This window comes from Vicugna pacos, chromosome 4 (assembly GCF_048564905.1).
Source record: "Vicugna pacos chromosome 4, VicPac4, whole genome shotgun sequence".
Classification (NCBI taxonomy): domain Eukaryota; kingdom Metazoa; phylum Chordata; class Mammalia; order Artiodactyla; family Camelidae; genus Vicugna; species Vicugna pacos.
The window spans coordinates 79,775,272-79,788,496 of NC_132990.1; the positions used below are offsets into that span (position 1 = coordinate 79,775,272).

The following is a 13,225-nucleotide window of genomic DNA, read 5'->3' on the forward strand; positions in this document are numbered from 1 at the left end:
TAAACTCTGCATATCAGATAGTATTATTATATATCATTTGTATTGATTTTAATATTTTGTTTTATTGATTTATTTGTGAATTAGTTCCTTCTTTTTCAGATACTATGTTGTCAGGTTTCCAGGTCCCGTGTGTGCCGGGGCATCCTTCTGGGCTCTCTGTTGACTTCTGTGGATCCATTATTTCCTCTGGCCCCACCCCGGGTGTCCCGACGGCGCCCTAAGCCTGCAGAAGCCATTACACCTTGCAGGATATTGTTATTCATGACAAGTCACTTGGCGCTTTTGAGCTTTTTTTTCTTTAACTTGATTTTGTCAATGTCTTTGACAAACTTTTTCGGATTTGATCAGAATGGCACTGACTCTACAAATCAGTTTGGGGAACAACTACCCCTTTACTGCTATACGTTTATCAGGGCCTGATAAGAGAACATCTCAGTAGAGCTCTGGAGTTTGCTGCAGAGAGGTCTTGCTCATTATTGTTAGATTTATTCCCAGAAACTGTGTATTTTGGGTTGGTATTGTAGAGGGTTACTGTCATATGATCTATATCAAGAAAATTGTATAAAGCAAAATCTATAAAGTTTTATCACAAAGCAAGTACCTTTCAGGTCAAGAAACAGGAAATGATCTGTTTCCTGGAAGAGCCCCCCCACTGCTGTCCTCACCAGCACCCACACCCTGCCCCTCCCTGGTACCCCACCCTCATCCTAGGCGACAACCACCCAACTTTCAAAATAATTACCGCCTGTCTTCTTCACACTTTAACCAGTTAACTTTACCACCCTAACCAGTCTGGCTTAGCTTGTTTTCTATGTTGTAGTTTTCTTGTTTACTTATTTTTAAAAGCAGTGTGATTGAGGTATCATTTCTACACTGCAAAATTTGCTCATTTTAAGTGGACAATTCTCTGATTTTTAGTAAACTTGCAAAGTTGTCCAATATCACCACAATTCAGGCTTGGAATATCTCCATCATCACAGAAAGATCCTTCCTGCTCCTTTTCTGTGAATCCCTGTTTCCACCCATTTCTCAGACAACCACTAACCCTCTTTCTGTCTGTGTAGGTTTGCCTTTTTAAAAAAGCATTTCATACAAATGGAAGCTTTTGTAGCTTTCTGTGTCTGACTTCTTTCACTTGAAATCTGTTTTTGAGGCTGACACAACAGGGACACTTCGGCATTTGGTGTATCTCTTTCTATTTCCAAACTGCATCCATTAAATGGATCAAAGACCTTTTGTTTACTCATTCATCACTTAATGGACATTTGGATTGTTTCCAGTTTTTGGCTCTTATGCATAAATGGTGCAAGTAACATTTGCCAAACATTTCTTCGGGTGGACATGTTTTTATTTATCTTAAATAAATACCAAGGAGGGAAATTGCTGAGTCATATAAGGTTTTTTTTTGTTTAAATTTTAAAGAAACTGCCAGACTGTTTTCCAAAGTGGCTGCACCATTTTACATTCTACCAGCAGTGTTTAAGGGTGATCGTTTGTCCACATCCTTGCCAAAACCTGTGTTGTGAAAAAATGTGTTACAGCTCAGTTGTGACAGCAACCTGGATCCAGACGAGAGACCAAGCAGCACTCGGAGAACTGGAGAACTCAGGTTTATTACACCAGCCGGCCCAGAGGAGTTAACACTCCAAGCTCTAGACCCTGTCTGTAGGTTTACACAGGCCTTTATAGGCTGCCAGTTTTACACTTTGCAAAATCATATTCAAATAAAGTATAACAGAGTTGACCAACCAGGAACAAGCTTTGTAGAAATAGACCAATCAGGAGTGAGAGAAATAAGCAATCAGGAGCAAGCTCCATTTAAATGAAGCACTACAAATGGACCAATCTGAAGTTAGGGAAGCAGACCAATCAGAAGTGACAGTAATAACCAATCAGGAGTGAAGGAAATAACCAATCAGAAGTGAGCTCAGGGAACCAATAGAATTTCAGGGGTAAGTAAGCTGGTTCAGAGGCAAAAAGTGAAGATAGAGCCTCTGGGCCAGGGAACCGGATGGTGCTGGCAGCAGAGTAGTGGCCCTGCTTGAGGGTCCTGCCAGTCTTTTTATGGGGCTTCCCACCTCATTCCCCGCTTTTGATGCTCTTTAACATCTGTAGTGAGCATCAACCTTAGAGTGGTGTCCCTTATTCATCATTGGGTTCTTGCTGGTCCAGGGGCCTGTACTGAGTGACTAGTAGCTGTAGTCTCTGTGACTATTCATGAGCTAATGAAATATGTAATGAGATTAAGGATGCAGGGACCAAACAACAGTGCTGGAAGGATCATAAGGAGGGGGCCTGCTAGGAGGAGGGCCAGAAGGCCCAACTCCAGAGGTTATTCCACTGTGCCCAGGAATTTGCTAATTCCTGGTTTCTGCATTCAGCTCAATCTCATAGTTTTTGGACCATATTTCTAACAATTCCCGATTGATTTACATAAAAACAGCATTCCTCATTTAGGAAGAGACAGAGTCCCCCCCTTTTCGGCGGTGAGCAGTTCTAAACCCCTCCTGTTCTGTAGGACTACTGCTGCTAGGGAGTCCAACTGGTTTTGTAGAGTCATTAAGGACTCAGCCACCTGTTTTAAACCTTCAGTGACCTCAGCAGCTAACTGCTGGTAACAGTGGGAAGATGAGGCTATTCCTGTGCCCACTCCAGTTGCTATTCCCAGCCCAATTAGTAGTGGTATTAACTGGATGGCCCTTTTTGATCGAGTATGGGCCATTAGGGGTACGGGAAGGCTCTGGTTATCAGGTGTTATGTCCATCTGAGGGATAAGGAGGCCAATGTGCAAGTACCTGTCCAACTGGCTGGCAGGCACCGGCAGGCGTGTGCCCTGCATACAAAAAAGGTTCCTGGGCTCGGTGTGCACCAGGGCTTGGCAGGCATACAATCATAAACAGGTGTGCAGTTATGGATTTGGGCACACTGGGCAGTGGCCAGATTTCCGAGAGTCTGGGGACCACCCAGGGCGGCCATTGAACTTGGTTAGATCTGAGCGACCTATCGGGCTGGCTGCATGCTGGAGGGGCCGGGACGCAGGCAGAGCCAGCAATCACCTGCTAGTTGTGGGCTAGTAGCATTAAGAAGGTGATGGACTTGCTTCATAAGGGACTTAATTGGGGGTCCTGGTTATAAGGCATGGACCTAGGTCTGTTTTTTTTCCCAATCCTTGCTAGGTCTATAGAAGGGCCCTGAGCGTGTGGGCTGGGATTTCTTCTGGGGAGCAGGTCCCTGCCAAATGCAATTTGGCAAATGGGTCCCATTGGAACCCCCGTCATGGAAAGAGATATGTCAGCAACTACTTTTATAAGCAGAAGAAGGGTTTGGGGTTTCATCATTTTTAACAGGGAGGTATGGTTCCTATAGCAGACCCTGACTGACCATTAGGCTTCCTATTGTAGAAAGAGTACAGCTGCTATTAGTCTCTGGCCCATGTTCCAATCCTGGGGTGCAGTGGCTATCAGTCCTACAGCTAGTAATATAGTAACAATACTCAATAATAAAGTCGGGGCAGCAGTTCATTTTATGTCTTGATTGGTGGTTCCTCAGGCTCCCGCCGTGCGTTGACTAGCCAGCTTCCGGGTGTGGCTAGAGCAAGGCTTGGTGCTCTCTGGCAGGTGAGGCGGGCGTCTCTGGCTCCAAGTGCAAGTGGCTCCTCGAGGTCCTGGTTGACTCTCCAGATGTCCGCGTCTTGCGGTGGTGCTTCTCTCTTTTCTCTGGTGTGATGAATCCATGGGGCGATACCTGCAACTTTAAGAGCTGTTGGGATGGTTAGTGTAACTGGGTAGGGGCCCCTCCAAGTGGGTTCAAGGGGCTCCTTTTTCTAATCTTTTACCCCGACTTGATCTCCCGGCTTATATGGGTGTAACACTGTTCCCAGTGAGACTGGGATTCTGTCAGTTACCCGCCTATGGACTTTCTGCATAGTTTTTTTCGAGACCCTGCATTTGCTTATGAAGTTCTAAGCTTCCCACCTCTCTAACTTTTTCTCCTAGTAACATCAGGGGAGGGGGTTTCCCATGTAAGATTTCAAAAGGGGAGAATCCTGTCTTGGACCGAGGGGCACAGCATCCCCACTGGAGAGCCATGGGCAGAGTGTCAGCCTAAGATAGTTGAGTTTCTCCCCCGAGCTTTACCGTCTCCTTTTCTAGGGTCTGGCCCATGCGCTCTATCCTCCCTGAATGCCGGGGCCTGTAGGCTTCTTGTAGATTCCAGCAGATGTTTGGTGTTTTTGCCGCTTCTTGTACTGTTTTTGCTATGAATGCGGGTCCATTGCCTGCCCCTATGGTTACTGGCATCCCGAACCTAGGAATCATTTCTGCGTTAGGCCTGTTACTCCTCTTGCTTCCTCAGTCCGTGCTGGGTGTGCTTCTACCCATCCTGAAAAGGTGCAGATAAAAACCAGGAAGTAGTTGTATGCTCTGCTGGGCCTCGTTTCTGCAGAACCCATTTCCGTATCTTTAAAAGGGGCCTGGCCATAGCACTGGATTTCTCTTGCTCCAGTTGACCCCTTTTGTGCATTGTTCTGAGCACATGTGAGGCAGCGCTCTGAGACTGAGGCACAGAGGGGCGGAAGTTGAGGGATCAGACAGTACCGTCCCAGCAGGGCCTCTGGGGCAGTCTTTCCCAGGTGGATGAGCTCATGTCGCTGAAGGACCACCTGGTGGGCTAATGGTTCAGGTATATGTATCCATTTGTCCGGCATCACCCACCATCCTTCCTTTCCGTCGGTTCCTTCTTCAGCTTTGGCCCATGAGTTTTTCTCGTGGCTGTATGCTGGAGATGTCGGCAGCAGTAGGGGTGCTGGTTGAACCTTTGGGATGGCCCCAAGATCTCTGGCCCAATTCACTTGCCGCTATGTGTGTAGCCTGACCTGCTAGTTGGTTTCTTCTGTTTATGGGGGTCATTTCCCTTTATGGTGTCCTTTATAGTGGATGATTGACATCTCTGTGGGCTCCCACATTGTCTCTCACCACAGTACATGGGGGACTTGTCTGGCCTTTGCATCATCATGGTGGTCGTAGACGCATTGGTTGGTTTCTTTGCCGCGGCTCGCAACCCATGTAGGAGGGCTCCCCGCTATGTCCGCACAGCCTCCTGTTCGGCTTGGGAGTTAGAGTTCCATTCTGGTCTTGTGTCTGGGGCTGCATTCTGGGCCCATTTCTCTGCATCCATGGTTTCCTCTGGGGCCTGCTCTTGCAGCCATTTTCTAGTTTCTGTTATGATCTGCTTTCTTCCTTTTGTATTGAAGAGTGTCAGGAGCAGCTGTTGAATGTCATCCCAAGTCAGCTGGTGGGTCTGGAAGATGGACTCTAGGAGGTCAATCATGGCCTGGGGTTGTTCCGAATGCGGTGGAGTGTGGTGTCGCCAGTTCAGGAGATCCATTGTACTGAAAGGCTGGTAGTACAAGATGGAGTGACTGGGCTGTACAGAGCCACCATTGTCAACTTGTTGGGGCTCTTGGGTCTCCTGGAAAGGCCTCTGGGGAGTGGCTGTTGGATGGGAGGCCTGCGGGGCCGAACAGAATTTCCTTCCCTTGGGCTTTTGGCCGTTAACGTGTTGGTGCCCTTGGGTTTCCCAGAGAGGACTCTGGAGGGTGGCCGCTGGCTGGGTGGCCCACGGGGCTGAATGGCACTTCCACCCCTTGGGCTCTCGGCTCAGAGCCTGGGGCCACCGTGGCGGTACAGGCGGTGGTGGACCGTCTGGTAGAGGCAGCTGTGGTGGAGCTGCAGAAGCAGGAGGAATATTTGGCAGGGGTAGCGTTGGCAGTTCTTCAGGGTTGCCCCGAACGACTGGCCTTGTGTCTTTTTTCATCTTTAATGTTGGGACCATGAGGATCTTAGATTGTCCCTGTCCATTCGCATAGACCCAGACCCATGGAGGCAAGGTTTGGGTGATCTTTAGCCAAGAATCAATATATGGAAACTGGTCACGGTGCCCTGGGGGCGTGGTGATTATCCAGTGTATGGCTCCGACAGCTGACAGGTCGAGTGTGCCTTCCAGGGGCCATCCCGCTCCAAAGGTGGGCCACTCTGACTTGCAAAACATGCACAATTTTTGTGGTGTCAATTTAATTCCATAGTTCCCCGAGAAGCTCTTTTTGAAATTTTTTAATCATGCAGTCCAGAGCTGTTGGCTTTGATTCTGAGGATCCTGTTTCTATTAGTTGACAGATTCCATGGCCTATAGGTGTGGGTCTGCTTCTGGCACTGAGGACTGTGACCCCACTTCTCAAAACGGTACAGTTCTCAAAAGCTGGCTGCCTCACTGGGCCTAACGTCTACCTGCTCGGCTGCAAGTGCTGCCGATGAGCTGGGGTTCCCACGTTAGGCAGTTAACCCCGAGACTCCCCCAGGCCTGGATGAGCTCTGGGGGCCCCTGTATAAAGTCTTTTTATAGCCTGATTTGACAAAATATGAGGCTGGGATGGCCAGCCGGAGGCAGGATAAATGGACAAAAAGGGGACCTCAAAAGAGGGCTCCTGCCAGTCCTGGGGTGGCTCCCTCTGGCTTCAGTCTTGTGGTCTTAATTTTAGACAGAGAAGTATATTGAGGCTGATTAATCGCAACAGGATATTCCAGGGGACTGGTGACAAGGTTGTGTCAATCTCTTTAACGTAGTCTCATCTTAGTCCCTAAGAGCACAGAGGTCGTTTACTCATAGGCTGTTCTATGTCCCTTTCCCTCCCTGTATAGCCACCCTGTGCCGGTGTCACAAACTAGACAAAGGGAGGGTTTTTGCTGCGTCCGCCTGGCCGCTCCCCTCGCGGGGACAAAAGGTGCCTCTTAGCTTTGGCGGGTCTGTATAAACTGCTGACTCCGATCGATACCCCGAGGGACTGATACCACAAGCTGTATGAGGTCACCATGGAACTGCAGGTTGGGACTCACTCGAACTCCATAGCAGAATGTCGTGAAGCTCCAAACTCGAACCTGATCGCATGCTTTTCAGGCCGCGAGCACACACACACACACACACACACACACACACACACTTATTTGCACAGTCCCCTCCCTATTACCGGGGCATCCCTAATCTAACCAGATCTCCCCGTCCAGACTACCCTCAGGCAGGGAACATAACCAGATTTCCCCGTCCAGACTACCATCAGGCGGGGAGCCTGGAGGAGATGATCAGTCTCCTCTTCTGTCCACTTGGACAGAACCTGATTTCCCTAACCTAAATAGGGACGCTTCCTGGGGCTCCTACCTTGTTTGGCCGTGTTGCTTGGTGAGTTGGTTCATCCCTCCACTGAGTCTGGTTGGGGCACAGCCACCCGGAGGACTGAATCACCTCCACGAAGAAGGACCCGGAATACTGTCGGGTGGTGAGCCTCGTCATTTGCTTTCGGAGCTCTCAACCTCCAGGCGGTTGCTCCGCCATCCCAGCAGCTCAAGGAGCCAGCATGGTTGGAATCTGGCTGGAGTCTTCAAAAATGTTGCAGAAAAGTGTGTTATAGCTCGGTATTACAGCTCAGTTGTGACAGCAACCTGGATCCGGACGAGAGACCAAGCAGCACTCGGAGAGTTGGAGAACTCAGGTTTATTACACCAGCCGGCCCAGAGGAGTTAACGCTCCAAGCACTGGACTCCATCTGTAGCTTTACACAGGCCTTTATAGGCTGCCAGTTTTACAATTTGCAACATCGCATGCAAATAAAGTATAACAGAAGTTGACCAACCAGGAACAAGCTTTGTAGCTATAGACCAATTAGGAGTGAGAGAAATAACCAATCAGGAGTGAGCTCCATGCAAATGAAGTACTACAAATGGACCAATCAGAAGCTAGGGAAGTGGACCAATCAGAAGTGAGAGTTATAACCAATCAGGAGTGAAGGAAATAACCAATCAGGAGTGAAGGAAATAACCAATCAGAAGTGAGCTCAGGGAACCAAAAGAATTTCAGGGGTAAGTAAGCTGTTTCAGAGGCAAAAAGTGAGATAGAGCCTCTGGGCCAGGGCATTGGATGGTGCCAGCAGGAGAGTAGTGACCCTGCTTGGGGGCCCTGAAGGTTTTTTTTCATGGGGCTTCCCACCTCACCTGTTTCTGACAGTGTTTTTTTTTTTTTTTACAGCCATACTAGTGTGTGGTTTTAATTTGCATTTCCCTGATACCTAACGGCGCTGAGCATTTTTCCAAGTGCCTATGAGTCATTTCTATTATTTGAGCTGTCTTGTTATTGAGTTGTAAGAGGTCTTCGTATATTTGGGCTGTAGGTCTCTTATCAGATACATGATTTGGAAGTATTTCCTCCCAGTCTATAAGTTGTTTTTAACTTCCATAATTAAAAATGTCTTTTGAAGTGCAAAAGGTTTTAATTTTTATGAAGTCAAATTTATTAAGTTTTTTTATTATTTTTATTAAGTTTTTTCTTTCTTCAATCATGCTTTTGATATTATAGCTAAGAACTCTGTGCTTAAAAATCTTAAAGAATTTTCTATATTTTATTTTAAATGGTTTTAGCTCTTATATTTAGGTCTACAGATCATTTTGTACAAGCTTTTGTATATGATGTGAGGTGAGGATCTAAATTAATCTTTTTATGTTCATCATTTTACAGTTGTCCTAGCACCATTTTTTATTTTATTTTATTTTTTTCTCAGCACCATTTAAAAATGTTTTTTAAATTTTATTTTTTGGGGGATTAGGCTTATTTGCTTATTTTTAGATGTGGTACTGGGGATTGAGCCCAGGACCCTGTGCATGCTAAGCATGTGCTCTACCACTTGAGCTGTATTCTCCCCTCACCTGGCACCATCCTTGAAAATACCCTTTCCTCCTTGACTTGCCTTGACACCTGTGTCATTAGGGTTCAACCAGCAAAAAACAATCAGTGAGAGATGTATGTATGTATATTAAGGAATTTGTTACAAGAAATCACCTTGCAAGACTGTAGGAGCTAAGGAGAAAATTTAAAAAATCTTAGGGCAGGTGCTGGAAAAATCAGGCTGAACATCTGGCACGAGTTATCCGTAAGTAGAGCTGCTTCTTCAGGGAAGCCTCAGCTGTGCTCTTAAGGCCTTTCAGTGGATTGAACCAGGCCCCCCTCCACCCAACCCAGGTCATGTAGGATAATCTCTTCTACCCAAAGTCAAATGATTATGGATTCAGTCTCAATAAATTATGAGAAGGGGTGTTGGGGTGAGGAATATGACTTTATTCAGAAAGCCAGCAGACCGAGAAGATGGCAGACCAATAATGTCCTGGAGAACCATCGTCCCCAAGTCAGAATTCAGGCTCCTTTTATACTAGAAAGGGGAGAGGGTGTGGTTGGTTCTTGCAGACTTCTTGGTGTCAGAATCCTTTACTGCTGCAGCTGTCCACATTGGTCAGATCATAGTGTCCCTGTAAACCTCTAACAAAACAAATGTTATTTCCTATTCTGCAACTTTTTATCTTCATGTGAATGGAAAAGTGTTAATATCCTTAAAGGTTATAGCCTTGAGAATAGGCTCTCCTGTCTATTTCAGGCTCTAGGCAACATTCTCTTACAAAAGGTGCAGAACCAGCAAGACTAAGCCCAGGAAACAGAACACAGGGTTAAAGCCAAAGGGACAGATCCAACTTGGAGTCAGATTGGTTCTTTTCTATCACATCATCTACAGACTGCCTTTACAGCAATGCCTAGACTAGGTTTGGACTGAATAGCTGGGGACTATAGCCCAACCACGTTGACACCTAAAACTATCCATCATAACACCTTTGTAAAAAATTAATTGGCCATGAATGCAATGATTTGTTTCTGGACTTCCAATTCTGTTCCATTGATCTATATGCCTGCTGTTACGTGAGGCAACGCTCTTTTGATTTCTTAGCTTTATAGTCAGTTTTGCAATTGGGAATTGTGAGCCCTTCAACTATGTTTTTAGTTTTCAAATTTTATATGTTTGTTTGTTTGTTTTTCTGGGTCCTTTGCTTTTCTGTATAATTTTTAAGATCGGCTTTTTTTCTGAAAAAACAAAAAAAAATGAACTTCCAAGTCTTGATAGAAATTTCATTGTCTTTAGAGATCAATTTGGGGAGAAGTGCCTTCTTGACAATACTGAATCACAGACTTAGAGTTTTTCATCAATTACTTAAGTCTTCCTTAATTTCTTTCAGCAGTGTTTGCAGTTTTCAGTATGCAAGCCTGGCACTTGTTTTCTTCTATGGATTCCTGAGCATTTTATTCTTTTTGATGCCTTTGCAAATGAAATTGTTTTGTCAATGTGATTTTCAGGTTGTTCATTGCTGGCGTGCAGATATAAAATTGAATTTTGTATACTGATCTTGGATCTTGTGACCCTGTGGAATGCATTTCTTAGTCCCAGTGATTTTTTATGGATTCCTTAGGATTTTCAGCAGATAGTATCATGTTTCCATGTGTAAAGACACTTCTTGCTTTCCAATCTGTATGTGTTTTAGTTCTTTTTCCTACCTGGTTGTACTGGCTAGCACTCCCAGTACAATGTTGACTAGAAGTGGTGTTCCTGATTTTAGGAGCAAAGCACTGAGTCTTTGACCATTAAAGAGAATGTTAGCTGTAGATTTTCTTACAGGTGTTCTCCATCAGTTTGAGAAAGTTTTCGTCTATTCTTTGAGTGTTCAGAGTTTTTACCATGAATGCATGTTGGATTTTGTCACTTCATATACTGAGAATATCATGTGGTTGATATCCTTAATTTTATTAACATGGTAGATTACATCAGTTGATTTTCAGATGTTAAACCAACCTTGCATTCCAGGATTAAATTCCATTGGTCGTGGGGCATAATCCTTTTTATATGCTGCTTATTCAGTTTGGCAATATTTTGTTGAGGACTTTTGCATCTATATCTAGGAGGGATATTGTTCTGAAGTTTTGTTTTCTTTTGATATCTTTGCCTGGCTTTGGCCTCAGGATAATTGTACTAGTAGTTTCCTATTAGTGACATAACAAATCATCACAAACTTAATGGCTTAAAACAACTCAAGTTACAGTCTTACAGTTGTGTGGATCAGAAGTCCAAATTGGGTCAAAGTAGGCTAAAATCAAGGTATCAGCAGGGCTGTGTATTTCTGGAAGCTTTGGGAGAGTTTGTTTCCTTGTCTTTTCCAGCTTCTAGGGACTACCTACCTTCCTTCACTCAGGAGCCCCTTTCTCCATTTCAAGTCCAGTAGCATTGTATCCCTTTGACCCCCTCTTCTGTCATCACGTGTCTCTCAATCACAGCCAAGAAAATTTCTCTTATTTTAAGGACTCATTCGACTAGATTGGTTCCATGTCAATAACCCAGGATAATCTCAAGGTCCATATCCTTAATTACATCTGCAAAGTCCCTGAGTTAGTTTTAATGCTTTGTGTCTTTCTAGGAACTTATCCAGTTCATCTAAGTTGCCTAATTTTATTAGCATAAAGTTTTTATACTATACTTTTATAATCTTTGTAGAAAAAATTTGTTTCTATTTTTGTTTCTGTTTCAGCTAGTACATCCTTCTAGATGTGCTATCAGATTCTAGTCTATCACAGTTGTTGAGCTATTCTAGGACTCTGTAGGTAGACACACACGCAGATTCTGTATTTTCTATTTCTGCAGAAAAGACTGTTGGAAGTTGTAATTTGGTTACATTGACTCTTCAGGTCACTTTTAGGGTTTACTGACATCTTAACAATGTTAAGCCTCCTAATCCATGAACATGGTATTTCTTCCCATTTATGTAGCTCTTCTTTAGTTTCTTTCAGCAATTATTTTTAGTTTTCAGTATATAAGTTTAATGATCATTTTGATGGATATGGAATTCATGATTGATAGTTTTTTTCCTTTTTGCAGTTAAAAAACATCATCTCACTGCCTTCAAGTTTCCATTGTTTCTTGCAAGGAGTCATCTGTTAACCTCGTTGTGGGTTCCCCTGCACACCCGTCACCCTGCCCTTGCTGCTTCACAGAGCTTTCTCCTTGTTGTTGACTTTCAATGTCTTGGCTGCAATGTGCTAGGTGTAGACCTTGTTGAGCTTCTTTAATCTGTGGATTAACGTTTTGCATCAAATTTGGGAATTTGGGGCAGTGTTTCTTCAGAAATTTTTTCCACTTCCTTTTTCTCTTCCCTCTCCTTGTGGGACACATTTTACACATTTTGATATTCTTTATAATATCCCACAGTTCTCCAAGGCTCTGTTTTCTTCATTAATTTTTCTTTATTTTCTTCAGAATGGATGGTTTCCATTGATCTATCTTCAGAATCACTGATTATTTCTTTTGACTTTTCTAATCCCCTCTAGTGGAATTTTTTTAAAGTCTTTTTTTTTAATAGACAAAAATTTAGAGCAGTTTTATGTTCTCAGCAAAACAGAGCAGAAGTACAGAGATTTCCCACAAACCCCCAGCCCTCAAGATGCAAAGCTTCCCCCACTCTCAACATCTCCCACCAGATGGTACATTTATTTACAGTTGATGGACCTACACTGACGTGTAATTATCACTCAGAGTCCATAGTTTACACCAGTGTTCACTCTCAGTGTGGGTTTGGACAAGTCTGTGTGACATGTGTACATCAGTATAGTATCACACAGAGTGTTTCCCCTGCCCTAAAATCCTCTGTGCTTCACCTACTTCTCTCTCTTTTAACTCCTGGAAACCACTGTATTTTTTTTTTTTTTTTTTTGCTGTTGCCGTTGTTTCATCTCTTCCAGAATGTTATCATAGGGGTCATACAGTATGTGATGTTTTCTGAAAACGTACCTTTTCAGATTGGCTTCTCTCACTCAGTAATATCATTTACATTTCCTCCATGTCTTTTCACAGCCTGATAGCTCATTTCTTTTTAGTGCTGGATAATATTCCATTGTCTGGATTGACCATAGTTTATTTATCCATTCACCTACTGGAGAACATCTTGGTTGCTTCCAAGTTTTGGTAATTATGAACAAAGCTGCTATAAAATCTTGTGTGGATGGTCCATGTATATAAATTTATAACTCTTTTGGGTTGTAGTAGCAAGAGGCACCATTGCTGGGTTATAAGGTAAGAGTATGTTTAATTTTGTGAGAAACCACCCAGCTGTCCTTCAAAGTGACTGTACCATGTTGCAGTCCCACCAGCAAAGTATAAGACTGCCTGTTGCTCCACATCCTCAGAAGCACTTGGTGTTGTCAGTGTTCTGCATTTTGGCCATTCTCATAGGTATGCATTCGTGCTGTGTTGTTTTAATTTGCATTCTCCTGATGACATTTGGTGGGGAGAATCTTTTCATGTGCTGATTTGCTTTCT

The 13,225-nt window shown here is 44.2% G+C and overlaps 1 long non-coding RNA gene across 1 annotated transcript; it reads right to left on the reverse strand.

Moving 5' to 3' along the window:
- Positions 1-1,595: 1,595 nt before the first annotated feature.
- LOC140696213 (uncharacterized) lies at positions 1,596-7,573 on the reverse strand. The gene is made up of 2 exons (XR_012072384.1): positions 7,210-7,573; positions 1,596-3,759 (listed from the first exon to the last, which is right to left on the reverse strand). It is a non-coding gene; the product is annotated as an uncharacterized lncRNA (long non-coding RNA).
- Between the last annotated feature and the right edge of the window lie 5,652 nt (positions 7,574-13,225).